General features: G+C 47.5%; 1 protein-coding gene across 2 annotated transcripts in view; it reads left to right on the top strand.

Annotated features, from left to right (window-relative positions):
- The window catches only part of COPS4 (COP9 signalosome subunit 4), a 785,196-nt gene that overhangs the window by 207,682 nt on the left and 555,252 nt on the right, over positions 1 to 22,262 (top strand). The window lies entirely within an intron of this gene.

Genomic DNA, 22,262 nt, shown 5'->3' with positions numbered 1-22,262 from the left:
AGCTATACCTAACCACTTCTCTTAATCTTTATGTATTTTGCAAGATGAGGAAATGGCTCAAGGAAAACTACAGCCTGTTGCAACTATGGGAATGGTGCTGCCACCAGTTTATTTGGCATCGCCAATCATTCCCATCATAAAGTGGGATGGTCCATACATTTTAGATGAATTTGTTTCTGTTGGCGCAGTCCTAACCGCTTGTTGAACAATGAGGCATGTCATGTAGATGAGACCTGCTCAATTTGTAGAAATTAGGGTAATTTAGCTCAAGTCTGTCACATAATGGAGCGGGGCAGGCTGAATCTAGTGTTCAGTGACACTGCAGCAAGGACTCCTGAGATTGTAGACTGTGTCTTAATAATGGGGCAGTAATCTTGACCAGTCATGATATACTATTACATTCAATGATATTCCTATAAAGACATGGAAGAGTCTTGCACAAAGTATACAATTGTGTGTTAAGAAAATTTGTGGGGGCACCTTTTGGCAGGCGGCGCATGGAGACATGAGTCTCGAGCTCCGCCAGGGCTGCTGATAACTTGCTGAAAATATCCTGTCACGCTGTTATTTTTATTTGCCGTCACTCGTGGCGGAGGGTCCATGCAGCATCCTGACCGCTTCCTGGGCAGGGCTGAGGCTGGGAAGACCTGGGCCGACATGCTTGAAGTGGGGAGAAGGCGCAGATGCCATATTGTTGCTGTGGTGGTTGGTGGCCTGTGGCTCCCAGCCGGCATTCAGTTAGGGCTCGGAAGGTGCCTGTGGTGGGCAGGAGAGTGGAGGCCGCACGACTGTCACCTAAACTCCTGGGCAGCGGACCGCTGGTGCGTGCAAAGCCTCCTGATTTCCAGCTGATGGGGGAGAGCAGAGGAGCTGACCTGTCTGGCGGCCATAACCTGGTTGGTTTGCAGTCCCGCACAGAGCATTAAGGAGAACCCAGGGTCCATCCAAGGCTCTCTTGGTGTTGTGTGGCATAGATGCACGGAGATGCATGAAATTGGAGGCAGCGATATTTACTGATCCTATGCACTGGATCCGCAGAGACTGTGCCCCAAGAGTAGTAGCCTGACTGTACTCTCTGCTCAAAATCGTTTTTAGCTGTGTATTTACATCCTGCACCCTGATTTACTGCATTTGTGGCTTTTCGATGTTGGCTGTGTATTACATCCTGCACTCTAACGTCATTGCATTGTCTTCTTTGCTACTGCTAGGCCACCTGTGAGATTAGGTCAGATCTGTGCAATGCAGTTACCCTTCTCCTTTCAACCTCCCTCTGTCACCCTAATGGCACTCACCATCTCTGTCTTCTCCAATTGCTATCGCCTATCCCCCCTTTCGGAATTCCGGAATGAAAAAGCACAAAAAAGACATCTTGCGTGCAAACGCTGGCCTTCCCATTGCAGACCCTTACGTCAGCGCAGCCTCCAGAGAGGTCTTCACAGACATCCTCTTCTCTCTTTGGACTCTGCATCTCATCTCTATCCTATCCCCTTTCACTTCCTCTCCCATTAACAGTGGGACCAAGTGGGAGGTCCTCTTGGCTGGCTTTTCATCCTCACGCTGCATAGTTAATGTTTACCCTACCACACTGGCTCTATACTGGTTCAGGGTCCTCAACCCAACCTCCTACTTTTATGAGAGGATCCTGCCTTCCCTCAATAACTTCCTTCCTTCTGCTGCCTCTCCCCTCTCCAGTTTCTGTCCCTCCTCCTCTGACCGGAGTACCACGCCCCTGTGATCCTCCTCAGAAACCTTCAAAGGCATAGACCACCTCCAACTAGCAACTCTTAACGCCTGCTCTGCCAACAAACACTCTGCTGACATCTACCTCCTTCTTGAACACGGTGACCTCGACTTTCTTGCTCTCACCGAGACTAGGTTCAGTGCCAGCTCAGTCACTGCCTTTGACTCACTCCTCCCTGTCAGCTTCAAGATCATTCCAAGCCTTGACCTTACCGTGCTGGTGGTGGGGTCGCCTTAATCTATGCTGAGTGGGTTCCTTCTTCCATCGTACCCACCCAACTCTATACTTCTTTTGAGAGCCTGGTTTGCAAGTTGGTCATTTCTCCCTCCTCCACTCTGACCATTGCTACCATCTACCGGCCCGAGGTGCTACCACCCTGTTCCTCTCTGAATGGGCTGATATCTGCTCCTCACTTTCATATACTTCCAACCTCCTCCTCTTGGGTGACTTCAACATCCAATTGGACGCCTCGGCCTCCTCTTCCACTCTGTTTATTGACCTCTGTGCCTCCCTCTCTCTCTCTCTCTCTCTCTCTCTCTCCATCCTCCTCTCCAGTCCAACCCATGCCCCCGGATGCCATCATCACTTCCTCCTCCCTGTTCACCCCTCTCTCCCTGTCAGACCATGCTCTCCGCTCCTCCCACCTGGGTCCCTTCGGCCCTCCTACCGCACCCACAAAAGCCCTGCCAACCTCGTTCTCGAACATTCGCCTGATGAAACGAGTGTCTACAGCTGCCTTTCCTTCTACCTTAATTCCCCCATTACCCCCTACCTCAGACTCTGCTCTCAACAATCCTCACTCAGCAATCACCTATAGCCTTGACATCCTTGCCCCAGTCATGAGGTTCCACCTGAAACCTGCCTCGAAGCGTAACGCCTCATATGCCCCCGAACTGGCAGCCCTGAAACGAAAGTGCAGAGCAACGAAATGGAAGTGGCAAACCTCAGGTTCACCCCCTGACAAACTGGCCTGCCGCCTGCTCCAAAGGTAATACAGACTCTCCATCCGTGCCAAGAAAAGGGCTCACATTCAGGCACAGGTATCTGGTATCAGGTGAATCTAAGAACTCGGCTGAACTTTTCAAAATCTGCAATGAGCTAGCCAACCCTTCCGCAGTCTCTACCTCCCCTCTGCAATGCACTGGCCATGCACTTTGCCACCAAAACTCAGGACGTCCTGAACACCCTTGTTACTCACCCACCCAACACCCCCTTGGCCACCCCGCGCCTTGCGCATTTTCCTCCTTCACACCTGATGAAGTGACCAGAGTAGTCTGCTCGATGAAGGCTTCTTCCAAACAGGTTCCCCCCTGCTTGTCCAGAACTTTTAAGGACAACATTGGCTCTATTGCCCCCGCACTCACTGATTTCTGCAACCACTCTTTCGCCACTGGTTCCTTCCCCCTCCTCTCTCAAGCACTCCCTTGTGCGCCCACTATTGAAAAAGCCTTCAGGAGACCCTACCTGTCCATCCAACTACTGCCCTATTTCAATCATCCACTTCCTGGGGAAACTGCTGGAGAAGCTGGCCTTGCCTCAACTCAACTCGCACACTAAACGTGTCGGTGGTCTCCATGATCATCAATCTGGATTCCGGGTATCCAGAGGCACGTAAACTGCTCTTCTGAACACCTGTGAAGAACTGTTCGCATCTTTGAACTCCTGATCTGTCCTCATGCTACTTGATCTCTTTTCTATCTTTGACATGGTCAACCATTCCATCCTACAAAGGCTCCACGATACCCTTGGTATCCAGGAACAGGAACTGGAATGGCTGACTTCTTTCCTTAATGACCGCTCTTCCCATATCATCCTGGGTACCTTCTCCTCTCCTACTTCTACACCTGTGGTGTCCACCAGGGATGTATCCTCTCCCCTGGCGCTTTAATATCTACCTTGCTCAACTGGCACGCCTCATCTCCTACTTCTCCCTCAATCCAGTGTTACGCAGATGACAACTCTTTTCTCTTTTTCAGACTTCCTGCTGACTCACTCGCACCTTCCTTCATCCCTGACTGCCTGTCTGCCATCCAGGCTTGGTGCTTTTCCAATGATATCTGCAGCAAAATGGAGATCCTTCCGATTGGGACACCTGCTCCCTCCTTTCCTTCTTTCTGGCCTCCCCCGCTGCTCCTTCTTCTGAAGCCAGAAACCTTGGAGTCATCTTTGACTCCATAAACAGTGTTAAACAAGAGGTTCCAGGACTCAGCGCCATCAAATATATGTTTGTTTAATTATGTTGCATTGTCACACATTCAAAAGCGAAAAAAGCCCATAAACGATAACATGTTTCGGCTATGCTAAGACTTTTTCAAATCTTGGCTACATAATATTGCACAGCAAATCACCATATGTATGTGATATTGTTTACCATAATTAAATCAAATTTGCAGAAAGGCGTGATATCAGCATAAATGCAGTGGTAAGGTAGAAAGAATTATTAGAAGGGCATTGTTCCATCATGCCACAATACAGATTATCACATCAAAGTATTAATAAAAAGACAGAAAAACAAGGGTTGGTTAAAGGGAGGATACAAGGGTATAAAAACACATCAAATATGTACATTATTTCAAAAATCAACCAACAAAACAGTAGAGAGAAAGCACAAAAGAGAGAAAACCGAAAAGTTAGTGATTATTAAGGTTGGTAATAATTAAGCCAATATAGGCGAACGGCCAGCGTATTGCCCAAAACTGTATGAAATGATTGTGCTTACCCGTAGTAGTATGAGACCAATCCAAAAGACTAATGCCACTGTAGTAGTAACGGGGTAAGATCCCCAAAACAGAATCTATAATCAAGTAAGTATGATATCAGGTATTAATATAACAAAAATGTTATTTAGGTTCTCATTCTTAAAGGTAATGTTCATGCCAAAATTCCCTGTACTAAGTGCAAGTAACGTATTGTGATGTCTCTGCTTAGTGTTAATCACAAAATGTGCAAAAGTGTCTGTGGGCTAGGGTGTAGTGGGAGTACATAAGAAACAAGAGTTCCGTGTACTAGTGAATACGTCCCTCATGAAACGCATTTTGTTCAAAAATTACATACGACCAAATCACAAAATGCCTTATCACACATCAGAAAATCCACCACTGTGGCTTGTGTGGAGAAACAAGCATTGCAAAGACCAGAGCTCTCTCCGGCTTACTTTCATTCTGCGAACAGACAGTCGCACGCGTCGGCAAAAGCAGAATGACGACCGAGGGCGCCATCTTGTTATCTCTGTCGTGTATGATGTCCATGTCAACGTGTGTAACGTTGCCATGGGAATCTGCGTCTGACGGAACGCTTGAGAAACGTCCGCCGTTACCTCAAGTGTCACTGACTTCTCACCATTTTGGATGTGGCGGCTGCCATTGACAGGGCGGTCCATGTAAATTGCCTACCTCATGCTGACTCAAACGTGATAATTTGAAGTAGTACTATATGCAATGCAAGAAAAAGAGTTAAGTGCACAACATTTTAACAAACATTCATAACAGTAGGAGTACTGACTTTGCACCTATGATGTAAAACCCCAGGCAAAAAATGTTAACATTCGATAAAGTGTACAATACGACAAATCTAAGACTAATGAAGAGCTATGTTACAATTGGCTAACACTACAAAAAGGAAACCATTTCATTGTCACTGTTAAGGCCTGTGGCTCTAGAATTGAAATAACATATTGCTCGCGCTTCAGCTTTTCTCAATGCTTTCAACCTGTCACCGCCCCTTTTATTCAAAGTCACTTGCTGTAGACCAATAAATCTGATCTCAGATTTGTTGTGCAGTTGATGTATCTTCTGCCAATGTTCTGCTAGTGGGATCGATGGGTCCTGGCTGCCACTCTTTGCCAGGTGCTCACGTATCCGGATTCTCAAAGCTCTCTTGGTACTACCAATATATATTCTCTTACATACGCAAATGATACAATAGACAACAAATTTTGTTTTACAATTAATTCCCTGTTTGATGGTCCATTGTTTACCATTGACATCTTCAAACTCCGTAGTTTGATCGTGCGCATATTTACACTGCGGGCATGTGCCACATTTCCTGAAACCCAGGTCTTTTCTATGTAGCCATGTGCCTTGATGTCCTTTGTAATGTCCGGCAGCAGGGATGGACTAAGGATGGACTTGATCGTGCTCGCTCTTTTATAAGTTATGCGTGGATACTCACCCACGAAATTGCAAATGTGATCATCCAATTTGAGTAGATACCAATGTTTCTTCAGTATTTTCTGTATTCTCTGGTGATCAGAACAATATTGGGTAATGAAACTGATTGCCATGTTCGAATCTGAGGTCCTCTTTGGTCGATATCCAAAGGTATCTTGTTGCTTCATAGGTTCTGTTTTCTTGTATGCCCTTTTTACAGATTTGTTCGAGTAACCCCTGTTCCTAAAGCGCTGTTGTAATAGGGTACACTCCTCTTCAAATTTATCTTCATGTTGACAGTTTTGTCTCGCTCTAATATATTCACCTGATGGTATATTGAATATGGTTGAGTGAAAATGACAGCTGCTCGCATGCAGCGTCGAGTTCACTTCTGTTGGTTTCCTAAATGTCCATGTCTGTAGCTTATCGCCATCTGAATGTATTGTCGGGTCTAAGAAGTTGATTTCGTGTTTATCACAAACTCCTGTGAATTGTATATCGAAGCAGTTCAAATTTAAGGCTGTCACAAAATTCTGAAAGTCATCTGTGCTTCCATCAATGATACAGAAAATATCATCTATGTACCGTGTCCACATCTTGATTTTTGTCCTGTAGAACAGTTCCGGATAAACTTCTTTATCCTCTAGCATACCCATGAACAGGTTAGCTAGGGCTGGGGCATACTTAGTGCCCATCGCCACCCCTTTAGTTTGTTGGTATATTTGGTTGTCATGAGTGAATACATTGAGATCCAAAGTGAGCTGCAGCATTTCTTTGATCATCTGAATATGATTGTAATAGGAAGCTGATTCATTTCTGAAAGTATAGTCAATCGCTATCATAGCCCATTTGTGCTGAATGGAAGTGTATATAGTGCCTTCACATCGAGAGTAGCTAACAGGAAAGTCTTGTGCCAAGTAAAGTTCTGTAATTTCTGTATGAGACTAGTAGAGTCCTGCAAATATGAAAACAAAAGGCTGGCCCTTGGTTTCAAAATTGAGTCAAGGTATTCCGATATATTCTCAGTGGCCCAACCAATCCAACTCCTGATTGGACAGCCCTCTGGTATGATATCAAAATGTTTATGGATCTTGGGCAGGAAATACATTGTTGGAGTCACTGGTTCCTTAATAGAAAGGCACGTTCTTCATCGGTGATTAAGCCTTTCCTGTGCCACATCAAGATGTATGCTTCAACTTGTTCCAATGCTGTTAGTTTGTAATTATCAGTTCTTGTAACATAGCAGCCGGGGGTTGTCAGGTGCCGAGAAGCCATTGCTAAATAGTCCTCTCTATTCATTATAACGATATTGCCCCCCTTGTCTGCCTCTTTGATCACTATTTGTGTATCTGATTTCAGTGATTGAAGAGCTATTTTTTCTCCTGATGTCAAATTGCTGGTTTTTCTCATATGTTTGGTTCTGTCTTGATTCAGATTATAAAAATCATGAGAGACTGCTTTATAGAATGTATCGATAACATTATCAGGTGCCAATTGTGGCACAAATTTAGATTGCGCTTTGAGTTCTTTAACTGTCAATGTATCAGATTTAATTTTCAAATCATCCAACAGATGAAGTACTTCGTACTGGTCATCCTCTACCAGTGATCGTATTGAGAAGGTATCCTCAATGTCTTGAATTGACATTTCACTAATTGGTATATTCAATTCCTTTACTTAGAAATTCCCTGGAGCTTTGGTTGCAATTTTTTTTTTATTTAAGTTTTCTGATAAATTTAAACAAATCTATGTGAATATCCACTTGACTGAAGTTACATGAAGGTGCAAACGAGAGACCCTTATTCAGAAGAAGCCTTCCATTATGCGATATATCCCTGTGAGACAAATTCAAGACTAAATCTTCCCTTACTTGGTACCGCTCGTTTCCTTGGAGCTGGCTCTCGTCTGTCGTTTGTTTTTCTGTGGGGTTTCTGCGTTGTCCTTTTTGCCTACCCCCCCCTCCTTCCTCTCCAACGTATACCAAAGCCACTCTTTCCAGTTTCATCTTTGACTCCTCTTTATCCTTCCTACCTCACAAACAGGACATTGCCAAGAAATCTCACTTCCAACTCTTCCTCCTCAAAGGATTTCTCCCATTTTGTCACTTTGCCCCAGAAGCTCAATGTTTCCAGAGTCCTGGTTCTCTCTAGGCTTTACTATTGCAACAGCCTCCTCAATCTATCTTACATTCTGCGACCCCTTCAGCTAATCCAGAATGGAGCAGCAAGACTTATCCTTGGCCTTAAGCCCAGGGACCTCAAATCTCCAGCCCTAAAAAGCCCCCATTGGCTCCTAGTTGCTGCACAGATCAAATTCAAATCCCTCTGTATCATCCACAAGGCTGTCTGGGGCTGGGGACCACACTACCTGCAACTCTTACCAAATATTCTCCTTCTAGACCTCTACGCTCCTCTGGCACCAACTGTGTGTAAAGCGTTGCGCTAAACAGAGCAGGAGGCTGCTTGCTTTCCTCAGCTCGATTCCCTCCTCTGTAACAGCCTCCCCCTTTCCTCTGCATCTTGAGCAGGGCCTTCTGAAATTCCGAAAGCACCTCAAGACTCTCCTCTTTTCCTCTCCCTCACTTCTTCCCTCCTCTGCTAATCCCACAGTTGCTGTGATTGATGTCTTGGACCCTTATGCACCCTCTGGGCCCCTGATCATTCACACCCAATCTCTGCAGCATCTGTCATTCTCAGCACTTGCCTAGGGACACCCTCCGCACTGGAGATGCACACTTTCTACCCAATGGGGCTCCTGGCCGCATAGCACTTAACATATGTTGCACTTCATCTGTGGCTCACCCTTCGAGCATGGGCATCACAGCACTTAACACACTGCCCTCTTCCTTTCTGCACTTGCACGTTCTGAATACTAGCAACGCATAGTTGGTTCGACTGTCCCTCCCCCCTCTGTATTTAATTGTACTGCTATCCCATGTACCCTCCCTGTGGGCGCTTTGAAACAGAATGCATTTCCTGTTTATGCACCTACCAAGCAAACCATACATTATATATACCAGCGGACTTCCTCCAAGTGCAGAACTGCTGAGCGGAAGTGGCAGGTTTCAAGCACATCCTCTGACAAACTGGCCTGCCGCCTGCTTCAAAGGCAATACAGACTCCATTTGCTCGAAGAAGACTGCCTGTATCCAAGCACGCATCTATGGGGCCACTTACACTGCTGAACTTTTCAACATCTGCAAGAAACTTGCTAATCCTACTGCAGTCTGCATTTCACCTCTGCCTTCCCTGGCCCTCTGCACTGGCCTCTCACTTTGTCACTAAATCTCAGGACATCGCTCACCTCTACACCTCTCCCTTCTGCCTCATACTCTCTCAGGCCTCCCTTGGCCCCCTCCCCCCTTCCCTCCTACTCTCCTCTTTCTCTTCCTTATAACCAGTGAGGTTACTAGACACGTCTGCTCTCTGAAAGCCTCATCCAAAAAGGTGCTCCCCTGCTCCTCTAGAACTATCAAGGACAACATTGTCTCCCTTGCTCCAGCCTTGGCTGATTTCTCCAATCACTCCTTTGCCACTGTATCCTGTCCCTCACTCTTCAAGCACTCACTTGTGCACCCTCTCCTCAAAAAGCCTTCTGCCGTCCCTTCCTGGCAAGCTAACTACCGCCCTATCTCCATTACCCCCTTCCTGGGCAAACTCTTGGAGTAGCTGGCCATCTCCCAGTTTATCCACCACATTGAATCTGTTGGTTGGCTCCATGACCACCGTTCTGGCTTCAGAGCTGCGTGAGGCACTGAAATTGCACTCCTGTACACCATCACTACATATTCTCCCCACCAAAAATATTGCTGTATATATGGTCGTCTGGAACGCCATAGGTGATACTTTTGGGGGGGAGACTTTTTGGGAGAGGGATATGCGGGGGTGTCCCCCGCTCATTTAAAAATAATGCAGGGGTTCCCCTGCAGGTTCCATGCCTTTATCGCTGCAAAAATAGGGCTATTTTTGTATGGCGATATTTTTGCATGGATATTAACACATGGAACCCTGTACACCCTTGAAGACTTGCTCTCTAGTCTAAATCCCAACTCTCCTTCCGTTCTCATACTTTTTGACCATTCCTCTGCCTTTGATACAGTCAATCATACCATCCTTATAAATTGGCTCTGTGATACCCTTGGCATCAGACTTGGCTCTGGACTGGCTGACCGCCTCCCTCTCTGAACGACCTTCCCAGGTTCAATTGGGGCCCTTTGCTCTTCTCCATCTCGCTCGCCACCTGCGGTGTCCCTCAGCGCTCCATCCTTTCCCCTTGGCTGTTCAACATCTACCTGGCCCCTCTAGCCCATTTGATCTCCAATCTCTCTGAACTTCCAATGTTATGCGGACGACACGCAGCTCTCCTTCAAGCTTCCGTCCTCTGCCGCCTCCTCTTACTCTCTCATTCCTGACTGCCTGCCTGCTGTTCAGGCATGGTGCACTGCTAACGATCTAGGCCTTAATGCCAGTAAGACAGAGATCCTTCTCATCAGGACCCCTGCTCCCTCTTCCCTCCCACACTCTGGCCTCCCTCCGTGGGCCCCCCCTCTCTTCCCCTCACCCTCCTGTGAGGCTACAAACCTTGCTGTCCTCTTCGACTCCTCCCTCTCATTCTCTCCTCACATCACGGACCTTGCCACGAAGGCTCATTTTCATCTGCACCTCCTCCAGAGGCATTCTCCCTTTACTCACCGTTACCTCGCACTTAGCATGTGGACCTTCTTCCCATGCACTCCCTGGCTGTGTTCACCTGGCTTCCCCTGGCACTCGCCTATCCCTCCTGACCGGCACTTCTTGTTACTGCACTTGCACGATCCGAATGTCACAAGGGCTCGAAGGACTGTTTTCTGCTTAGTCATCCCTGTTCCCCCCGTTTCCCTCCCCCTCTTGTCTTGTTGCACCTTGAAACACTGTTATAAATACTTGTTGAATAAAAATAAAATGTGCCAAACTCGGTTGTCCCCTTTTTATAACAATGTGGTGCTGCTGGGGGATCATAGCAACGTGGGCGGTATTGTAACTGGCCTGCTGACCGCTTTGGCTTGGGAGCGGCTGCCTGGAGTGTGGGCTGTGGAAGAGGGACCCCAGGGGACGCAAAGGTGTGGACTGGGGAGCAGAGTGCTCTGGGTACAGCCGTGATATAAAAAGGTAGCGAAGTCTGGCTTGCACAGTAACCTTTAATTCACTGGCACCTTGCTGTTTGCGGAGAGTGCTCGCCAGAATGGGGGGGGTGCAGTGTAACAGGAGCAAGGCCACGACTGACCTTGCAGGGGTGACACCTGGCTGCTGGGATCATCTAGCTGTGAGGGTGTATTAAAGGTAATACTTCAGCTCCAGATAGGGGGTGGTGCACTTACCATCTACAGGAGTAAGCAAGAATGGGATGGGGCACCTCCTGGGGGGGGGGGAGAAGAATGCGGGCATACAAAATGTAGTAACGCCCACATTGAAGGCCTTGCTGGGAAATATGGGGGTGGGGGTTGCACTGTCTGTCGTTGGCCCAGGAAGCTTATGTATATTGCTACATATGGGGGAAAATAATCCCAGGAAAACACACTTAGCTTGGAGACCCCCTAGGTTGGGCCTCACCTGAGAAACCTGCCCAGAACACATGATCAACACACCACGATTAGGGAGGAGGGAGACGAAGCTCAGGCTGTGCAGCATGGGCAAAACGAAGCAGCTGAGACAGAACTGGGTGATGAAATGGCGAGGTGGCAAGCCTATCCCACTGGCACTCTGGGATAGAGGGGGGAAGTGGACTTGAGCCAGAAAAACCGTTCACATAGCTAAGGGTGCCTTTTGGCAGGTGTATATGGGAATGGGGAAGCTGCACAGAGTGGCAGGCCTGGGAGGACCAATCAGACAGTAAGTTTCTATGTCCCTGGGAGGTGGCCAGCCTTCAGAGTATCCAGCACAAGGCCTGCGAAGGCCATTATTCGGCAGGTGCAGTGTGAATGCCTCCTTCACCACCAGAAGTGCCTCATGTTTCTTCCGCAATGGTGTTGCTCAATGGCAGAAAATAAAGTCCCAGCGGTCAGCACAAATTTTATTTTACTAATTGCAAATTGTTCCAGGGAGGTGTGAGAAGCGATGTGGCACCACATGGGGAGGCAATGTTTTGGGATACTGTTGACCTGTTTGCTTCAATCACATTCTACTAACATACACTTGGCACTAAGGATCTGATGTAGTTTAGCCATTCTGTTTCATGGGAACGTTGGAGAATATGAACATTTGAGCTGCAACTGCCTTGACCATTGTATTCGAAGTATAAAACGAATGTTCGCTGCATGCCCAGATGTCGGCTCTCATCAGAGATTTGATGGCGCTGAAGAAGCTATCGAACTTCTTCTCTATAGAGCGGGCCCATCTGGTCCTGACAGGCCGTCTTATTCCTAGAGCACCTGGGGCGCATTGTTCTGGTGAGAGGGGTGTTTTGGGGTGAGGTGTGGGGCGTGGTATGTGTATGCCCCTGCCCCTGGCATTGGGCCTCGAAGGAAATCCAGGCTGCTCCGTTGTGTAGTCTGGTAGACACCTGGGTCCTGTTATGGACGTGCTTAAAAAAAATAAAAAACTTATATAGGTAACCCCTACTGTTGGTGATGGCTTGGGTAAATTATCTGTACAAAACATAAAAATCCACCACTGGTGTAACTATTATCTCGAAAAAATCCACTAATTTAGCAATCGCAGGGATCTAACCCGGATATCCCGCTTGGTGAGATTCTGAAGTGACACTGTAGAACACAGTATAAAGTAATTTGTACTTGAGCAAAATACCTAGCATAAGCAATGATTTAGTTTAGTTATTTGTTTAGTTATTAAATATTGTTTGTGCATATCAAGAAAATATAAAATTGAGGAAAAAATAAATTCTCAACCGTTAAAATAACAGAAGCAGCATGTTATTCAACAAACCATAACACAGAAATACAAATGTGCCTGGAGCCAAGGGAGAGATCCTTGGACGCAAGAATCAAGGAAAGGAATGGTGGGTGAGGGGGGGCGAGAAAGGAGACCGTAAACCAGAAAAGAAATGGAAGAGTTAGACGGCCTTAACCGTTGGCAGAACTTGTCTACCCTACCGATTGAAATAGGAAATGTCAGACGGTAGAGCCAGAGGATGGTATGAAGGAACTCATTCAGTGGCAAATCCTTTTGTTTGTTGTACATTCAAAAACAATTAAATTGATCAAGTGATGTAAATGGAATTAATTTCATTACATATTATAACTGGTATCTCCTACATAATTTTGAAAACCCAGTTATCGATGTTTAGTCTCTAGGGGGGTGCGAGGGGCACCTTGATACTGATACATAAGGGGCTTCCCATCAGACTTCTGACTGTGACGCAGGATCCCCGGGGAGGCTTTTTTTCTGGTGATGGGGTGTGTTGCGTGCTAAGTGTATGCCCCCCACTCCCCGTCCCTGGCATTGCACCTCGAACGAAATCCAGCCTCCTCTGTAGAGTAGTCTGGTACGCACCCAGGTCCTGGGAGGGGGACTTCAAAGATGTTATCGACCTGTTTCAAGACTGTACACACTTGAAGGGCAGGAATTTGGTCAACCCCATGATATTTAACACAATTTCCAATGCGTTGGGGCTGGTGGATGCCTGGAGGCCAGTACACTCATTGGATCACGGTTTCTTCTTTATATCTGGAGTGCATGACTCCCTATCCAGACTGGACTATTTCTTAATTCCGCAGGGAGATCTCCATATGCTCAGATCTGCCCGTTTTTTTAATTTATTTTTATTTTTTTACATGGGGTATATCCAATCACTCCTTATGCAGCTTGACAGTGGCAGACAGAGGACAAGGCCGCTGTGGCGCATAAACCGCTATTTGGGTTTCCCTCAGCTCTCCCGAGGGGGTGGCCTCTAAGACGACGAGTATTTTGCCATTAACGAGGGGTCGATCGCAGTCCTGAGGTACTATGGGAGGGCTACAAAGGCAGTCATAAGGTATTACGCTCACCTGGTCTCCACAGGGGTGCCGAACGGGACTGGCAGGTCTGCTGTTAGATGGCTCACGTGTCTTCTCTGTATCTGTGTCCCCACAATGCTGCGCCTAAAGGGTTAAATGAAGCGTTACCCAACTGTGAGGCGGTAGACCCACACCTGCCTCCCGTGGTCTTCTGAAAGCCCCTCTGTCTCACCTTTGCCTTAAGGATGGCAGGCTCTCCGTCCTGCAGCTGTATGCAGGGGCGTGTAGAGTTCTAGGATCCAGTTACTTCACTGATCCTGTCGAGTCTCGGACAACATTGACTCAATGCGTAAGTCTTTACCATTAAAATGGTTAGCCAAAGAGTTCAAATTGTTCAGGTTTTCCCTATGTTGTCTTTCCTTTGTAGGTTTCTTACTGATGCGAAAGTTCGAAGAACGCAGAGTTGTTTTTCCCAGAGAAGGTAAGTTCGCACCAGCGTTCTGTGATAAGTCTGTATATGCGCTATGACTCTTCTGTGCGACTGACCTGCTGCTCTTATTTTGTAGGTGCTGTAGGACCGCGTGACGAAGATCAGTGGATCGCTAGTAGGAGCGGCCTTCAGGTGAGTATGTCGCTGAGTTAACTGTTTTGAATGGTGTTTTTTCCCAATTTGCGCTAACCTGATGTTTCTTCTTTTCATCCGACAGGTGCAGCGACTCAGGCGTGGTGGGCGAACGATGAGTGGTCGCGGGATGGAGGTTCGTTGGTTTGCCGGGAAGAGCAGCTCTCGGGTAGGTACGAGCGAAGCGCTGGGTAGGGATGTGGATCCTTGGTCAGCGCGGCTAACCTGATGCCTTTTCTTCCTTTGCAGGTTGCTCGAGAAGGAACTGGACTGGTATTGTAGCTGACTGGCCTGAAGGTAACAGACACAGTGAGCGTTACGCTGCAGGAGTGCAGAATAACGCAAAGCGTGTTCTGTACTAAAGGCGTGGTTTATATAGCTTCAGAAAAGTAGTCCCCAGGTAAAGTAGTTCCAGCAACCACACCCAAGTAAATAGTTCCCTAGGCAAGTAGTCCCTTCAGCCTGCCTCAGATTGGCCCACATGTGCTTTACCTTGTTTGAAACTTGCCATGTTGTTAATGGCAGCATGAGCCTGGCGCCAGGACCAAGTCCAGGAGACCCCTGAGAGTCTTTGGGGCCTTAAAGGCCCTCATGGAAGTCGAAGTCCTGGGCAGGTTGGTCTGCACCTGATGTGTGGGGAAATGGACCGTGACATAAGGAGGGGAAATGATCTCGTAGCGGCCCACAAACGCACACCTAAGCAGGCGGTCCATGAATCAAAAGCCCTTGAGTCCACTGTGGAGGAGGCATACCTGGAGACGGGTACCCCAGATAAGCGCAAGGCCCTCCAGAGTGCCTAAGATCGGCTACGGAATATAGCTCTGGACAAACACAGACAATCGTATTGGCTTAAGCGCAGCCAGATCTATGAGATTGGCGATCGTGCCTGGGAAAATGCTGGCGTGGTTAGACAAAAGGGATGACGGTCAGAGACATGTGAGGGAACCAACTGGCCCCTGGGGGAGGGGAGGGCGGATTGTGGAGGATGCAGGGAATGCGGATTCATTTGCCGCTTATTATGAGGACCTTTATCGCTCCCAGCAGGCTAACGGCCCACCAACGGTTTCCCCCTTCCTGAATGGTACTCTGCCGCAGTTGACCCCCGCTTAGATTTGAACTGGAGGAGGATGTCACTGTTGAGTAGCTCTCTGCTGCCATTTCACATTTCCAGTCTGGAAAGGCCCCTGGGACCAAAGGGTTCCCTGTGGAGGTTTGGAAGAGGCTGGACGAATTCACATCTCTGCATATGCAGAACCTCTTCACTTACTCTAAGACCACTGGTTTGCTTCCCTCGGATCTCAGGAAGGCCTGTATTGTTATACCTAAGGAAGGCGGTTAAACCCCCAGGAGTTCTGTGCTTCCTACAGGCTCATTTCCCTAATTAACAGAGAGGTTAAGATTCTAGCGAAACACTTAGGTCAAGTGATCTCTTTGCTGCTTCGCCCGGACCAGTGCGGATTTATTCCGGTAGTCCACCCGGATGAATATCCATAGGTTATTTATGGCCATGTCTCAGGCACACGAAGTTGAGGAATCGATGGCTCTTCTCTCGGACTTTGAGAAGGCCTTTGATTCGGTGGAATGGGGATATCTTTGGCATGTGATGACTCGCATGGGGTTCAAAGACAACATTATGACATGGGTTTGCCTTCTCTATGCATCTCCATGTGCAGAGGTCTGGGCGAATGGAATATTCTCTCGGTTGTTCCTTGCCCCCACCCCCTTCTATTTAGGCTGGCCACTTGGCAATGCAATTGCGAACAGACCCGTCATGGTTGGGATTCTGCTGGCAGCACAGGGGGGTCTCGCTCTATGTGGACAACCTCTTGGTGTACCTGAGCAAGCCGATGGGGAAGCAGGGTAGCTAGTGGTGGGATTGCTTTCTTTTGTTATATATGTTGGGTCACATGCACTTTGCAGAACATCCAAGGGGTTAGTGGGTTGAGGGTGAACTGGGATACATTTTTTTTTTTTTTTGTTTGTTTTTGTCTTGCTCTAGGGAGAGGAAGGACCTATTCCCCGGAACTGTCCCTACCGGTTCCTGATCGTGGGCTTCCAGTATCTGGGGGTACGGGTGGGTCGTGACCTTGGTAACTTATCTCGTGCCAATCTACAGCCTATTACTGACAGAAGTGACGTTACCCACTTGGGGTCCCTCCCACTGACCCGGTTTAAAATGATCCCTGCCGAGGTATCTACATTGTTCAAAATGCTGCCCTTCGGGTCCCTAAGGTAGAGTTTGACAGGATTGATGCAGCGCTTTGGGCTTTTCTCTGGGGGTTGGGGGATCAACTGTGCATCACCCTGGCCACATTGCAGCGCTCTGAGTGGAAAGAGGCATTGGGCTACCTAATCTGCGCAGCTATTACTGGGCCAGCCAGCTGGTGGTCATAAATGATTGGCTACACAGTGATGGGGGCTGAGAGGAGGTAGATGTAGGTCCTCGCTCGCCAAATTCACTACAGTGGTCCGTGTAGGTGCCTGCTTCTGCCAATGATGCAGCATATGCTACAGGTGGGGCGGGACTCTCATAGTCACATGGGTTGAGGGTTACCTTGGTCTATATCTCTTTGGGATAATGTACTCATGCCGGAAGTGAACAAGGTTGATGGATTTGGGGTTTGGAAATGTATTGTGTTGCGGATGTGGTAAGGGAAGGCGCGCTAGTAACATTTACACAGTTGTGCACATGTTTGATCTGTCGGAGACTGAGAGGTATCATTATTTGAAACCGTTGCATGTTCTCTGCTCAATTTCAGACACTCCAGGATGTGGCGGCCACATCCTCGATCGAGGCCAATCTTCTCCCGGTCGCATAAGTACCAGTGTCATCTGTACTTTATATCAGGTTCTTACCGCGTTTGCTCCTAGGGAGCGGATCATTTTCAAAACACGATGGGAATGAGATGTGGGCCTCTTGGAGTCGGAGGATTGGGTGGAGGTCTCGCTTTCTCCCATGGAAATCGGGATTTCTGCTAGGATACAGCTAATCCAATTTTAAGATTCTCCATCGCATGGCCTTGTTCAAATGGGGATGTGCAGACCATGCAGAATGCCTCCGATGTGGGGTGATGAAGGTCCCCTTTTTTCATGTTCTCTGGGAATGCTCTCAGGTTCGCTGCTTCTGGCGTAAATGTCTTGATAGAGTACACTCTGTCACGAGACTGATCATACCGGGGGACCCACGATTGTTGCTACTTGTGGTGTGGGTTGAAATCGCCTTCACAAGGTATGCGAAATTGTTTGCATCAACTCCTGTGGGGCTTATGAAACAAACCCATTGCCTCGATGTGGGGGGGCAGCAGAGCGCCCTTGACTGACTAAATGGATCCCTGAGATGGAACTTAGCATGGCTCAGAAAACGTGTACAATGCACGGGGATGCCTGGAGAAATGTGCCAAAATATGGGGTGTGTAGGGAGGAGGGAGTTTGGGAAGGGGGGTCCTTGATTGTTTCTCACCGGGAAGATCTTGGTCATATGTAGGTTACATTGGTGACAATCCTTTTGGTCTTTTGTTTATATTCCCTGCTGTTATCCAGTCATGCTATGCTTTTCTCGAGTTGAATTGTTCTTATTTTGTCTTAATCATAAAATAATAAATTGTTCTTTTTGAAAAAAATAAAAAATTCTGTGCAGTGTTTAGAGACTGTAGATAGCATGAGGATGACATTAACTCCAGGGACAAGGTGTATGTGATGAACCAGGAATGAGACGCGGACCCACTATGTTGCTTGTTATAGATGTTTGTTCATATAAGAGGGTTGGAAAATTCCTTGCTGTCCCTGATCTAGTAGGCATTTCCCTGCCTCAACCAAAACTAAAGGTCTGTCCGATTTCTAGAGGTCCAAAGCAAAATATTCTGTGTCTGAAATTCTGGCCTGGCCTTTACATTCTAAAAGTAACTCTAAGGTGTTACCAGTATTGTCTTTGGCTTCAAAAGTGCAGAAATGTTCAAAAAGGTTTCCACTTAAATGGTGTTCAGTTCCGGGGAGTGTCCCACATCCCCAGGTTTCTTTCCAGAAAAACAAAAGTTCCAAAAATATAACTAAGTTCTTTGTAGCTCAAGAAGAAAACTTCCTGTTCCCGAGATTTGCAGTTGACTTCAGACTTGGCTCAGCCTTGTATACTCTCCTGCCAGGATTTCTTACACAGTTCACTCAATTCACAATCCTGAAGGCATGGGTATTCCTTATTCTATGTCTCATGAAACACCTTGTGTACTCCCCTGCCAGGTCCTTGAGTCACACAATTTGGGTGAGAGTCGAAGTCTCTCAAATGCCTTGTTTTCCCCCTCCCTGTTACAAAAGATTCACAAGTCTCTGAACTTCAGGCGTGGGTCTTAGATTTCTATTAAACTGCAGGCTTCAGCCTTTGCCATGCTTTTAATATCCAGTATGACCCTTCCCTAATCACTTCTACAGGGCTCGCTCCCCTCTCCCATGGTATGTGGCACTGGACGTGAAGCGCCCCAGCGTCCCACCTTCCCTAGCTGGGCTCACCGGTTAGGTGCTGCTGCTTCGGCCTGCTTCTGTGATTGCTGCCACACTCGGGTAGGTTGGGAGAGCGTCACATCTCCTCCCTTTGCCTGGCTTCTGCGGTCTGGAGGCAGCATTCCACTGTCACTGCCCGGGCAACGCGAGAGCTCCTGTTCTCCTGCTTTTTTCTCGGCAGGACCAGACCTCCTGCGTTGCGCAGCACTCTTGCTCCTCTAGTCCGCAGGCCTCGCATGCAGTGGGGCTTTCACCCTTCCAACGGGAACTGACTGCTCCTGTCAGTTTCACCGGCTACATCAGCTGTTGGGATTTAAAGATCCTGCCACAGTGCCACTCCTTCCAACAGCTAGAGCGTGGTGTGGACCTCCTTGCTCTAGTGATTTTTATAACTCCATTCCTCCTCCTTGTCCCAGTATCTTTAAAGGACTTGTATTCATGAGATTGATGGCCAGTCTGTCGTTTTAGTTCTTGTGGATGCCATTAGCAAGTCCTGTACGAGGTTGAAGGAGGTTGTGGGAGGTTGAAGGCGGTTACCACAATATGCCATTAAGGCATGAGGAATAGAGGGGACATCCCTAAAAGCAACAGAGGAATACCTTGTCTCATCTGATGATGCCAATCTCCACTCCCCCCCCCCCCCCCCCCCTCCCACACACCCTCATTTGGGTCACCTCCCCTCCTGTGATCCTCCCTCGCATAGCCACCCCTGGGGTCAGGATCAGGTAGCTGCTGCCGCTCCATGGTCACATGAGGAGAGGCTACCTCCAGGAAAGGCATTGGATTCATCATTGGTAGTACAGAGGAAGCAATATAGATGTTATAGGCTATGTTCAGTGTACTCTTGTGTACATGAACCGTACCACTCGGGCTATGCTGTATGGTGCTGTGAACAGTACCAATATTCTAGGGTGGATCTGCAAGTGATGTTTGTGTAACAAGTTACACATTGGTGTTGCTAAGCAGAAAGGGCTTAGTGTGTCTGAAGATCGTATTAAACTGGTCCAGACAAGGTAGAATCCAGTGTTACGATCATAAAAGGGCATGCTTAAGGGCTCTGTGCACCAAATTGTTTGGGTTCGCAAAATGGACATTAAAGTACAGACAAAAACACTGGTATTCTGCCAAATCTGCCTAATTGCACGTAATTCAGCCCCTTATTAGCTCATAATGGCTTTCCCCAATTGTCTTTAATACTTGCACGAAGACTCTAGTTTTCTGTGGAGTGCATGAGTTTCTATTTGCAGACTGTTATCCATTCCCCAGTCTGTATGAATTTCTGGCTCTTTTGGAGGAGGCGATCTACCATCAAGCACACCTTTGAGGCATCAATGAATGTTAGGTTTATTAAGCTGAAGAGCCTTTTCAGATGCTTTCCTTTGGGCTTACAAGTACTCCCTCCATTTTCTGACACGTTCAACCTAATGTGAGACACTTGAGGGGACTCATCTGCTCCCCAGGGATATTCTGTTCAGGTGGCCAGGGAAAGGCCATCGCTCTAGGATCTCGACTCTGTGGGTAGTCAACAGGGGGATGGGGGGGGGTCATTAGGGTGAAGGGTCCTTGGGCAGTGGGGAGAGAGGGCCTGTGGGCGAGACATGTTATCCCTCCATCACCCCCCTTTCCTAACACTGACCTATCTGACCCTTCCTCAGCCTTTGTGGGTTATATACAATCACCACCCATACATTCCAATTCACCTTTACCTGGTACTGGGACGAAGAAGAGGAGTATACAGAGATCCACTACTGAAGGTTAGGCATTTCCCAGTAATTGGATTAATTATGGTCCGGCAATGCCGGTTAACAATACACACCTGAAACCCATTTACAAGTCTCGGGTGTATAAAAGGAGGAGCCCACAGCAAGGCAGAGAGCTGCCTTGGTGGAAGGAGTCCAGCAGGTTGGGAGACTGGCAATGATTCCAGAGGACCCACAAGACCCTAAGCGAGCGAGTCACGTGGCGGGTGCAGCACCGAGAACCAGTGAAAGTGAAGGACAGCTGAAGCTGTCAAACAACTGCAAAGCACAATGGCTGCAAACAGCGGTCACTACGATTGCCGACGTTTGCAGAGAAGTGCCCAGCAAGGAAGTGAAGTGATGTCGGTCTGCATCCGGCCTGGCAAGAATGTGAGTGGGAGCAGCAGGGACGGACGCCGTGGAGCACGAAAAGCCGGTGAGGCCAAGAGGGCTCAGAAGCATCGCACCGCTCCCAGGGAACCGCAGGCAAGTAGCCGTTCACAGAACTGAGTAAATATGAGAAATAATGAATAACGAACTGAACGAAAGTACTGCTCGAATGAAATTATGTAATCTTGAATACAGAACTGAATGAGAATGACAGTGTGAAAATATGCAACATTAAATGCCGAGCGGAATGGAAAGTATTGTTTGAATTAAAACCAAGGCATATTAAATACTGGCATATTAAACACTGAACGAACATTGGAAAATAAACTGACCAGGAGTTTCAGACTGAGGGAAAGCAGCATTGTGAACAGATCTAAAGCAGAGGTTGATCAAGCAATGTGGAGAAGACCTGCAAAAGACTGATATACAAGAGTGTTGCAACAGAGGCCAAGGAAGGGTGGGGGGGGCTTATGGTTGCGTGACATGTGATCGGTGGAACATGTCTGACAACTGCGCCTAGACCAGGGGGCCCTAGATGGTGACAAGCATGAGAGTTTTTGCCAATTCATGAGTACTACAGTGCAATCTTGGGGAAGGGCATCTGGAGAACTTAACTGAGAAATGCTGTCTTGGGGAAGGGAACCTCAAGATTTGGCAGAACATTGGTTAGACCAACAGCTATTGGAACTGTATTGAGCCTGAAAAAGAAATCTCAGGAAGAACTTAAACTGAGAGCAGCTGAGACTTTATTTTTGTACACTGTTTTGGTTAAGAAGAATCCCACACTTTATTTCTAGATGTGAGGGCAAGCATAGCTTTTGGACACAGAACTTTTATTTGGACTTAAAAGAATCACTTTCCTTACATTTTCTTTAGGAAGGATAAATCCATACACTAGTTATAGGGCAAGTTCGGCCTTACACCATCCTGAGATTTTAATGAAGTTAATTGAAACTTGAGTTCTGTTGCCTGTGCCGTCTCTTGATACCATGCTTGTCTTGCACTACTAAAAAGGCATATGCAGAGCAGGAGCCTTTCAAAATGGTATGTTTTTATTTTATGATAAGGCCAGAGTGGAACAAAACACTGCATTGGACCAAGTGCTTAAGGTTTTGGATCGAGTGGCCTCATACTGGGGATCAGTATGTTCTTGAAGTTGAATAACTAGGACATAGCATTTTGGGAAAATGACCAAATACAA

Source organism: Ambystoma mexicanum, chromosome 6p (genome assembly GCF_040938575.1).
Source record: "Ambystoma mexicanum isolate Mex_15411 chromosome 6p, UKY_AmexF1_1, whole genome shotgun sequence".
Lineage (NCBI taxonomy): Eukaryota > Metazoa > Chordata > Amphibia > Caudata > Ambystomatidae > Ambystoma > Ambystoma mexicanum.
This window is presented reverse-complemented; position numbering and strand designations above follow the sequence as displayed.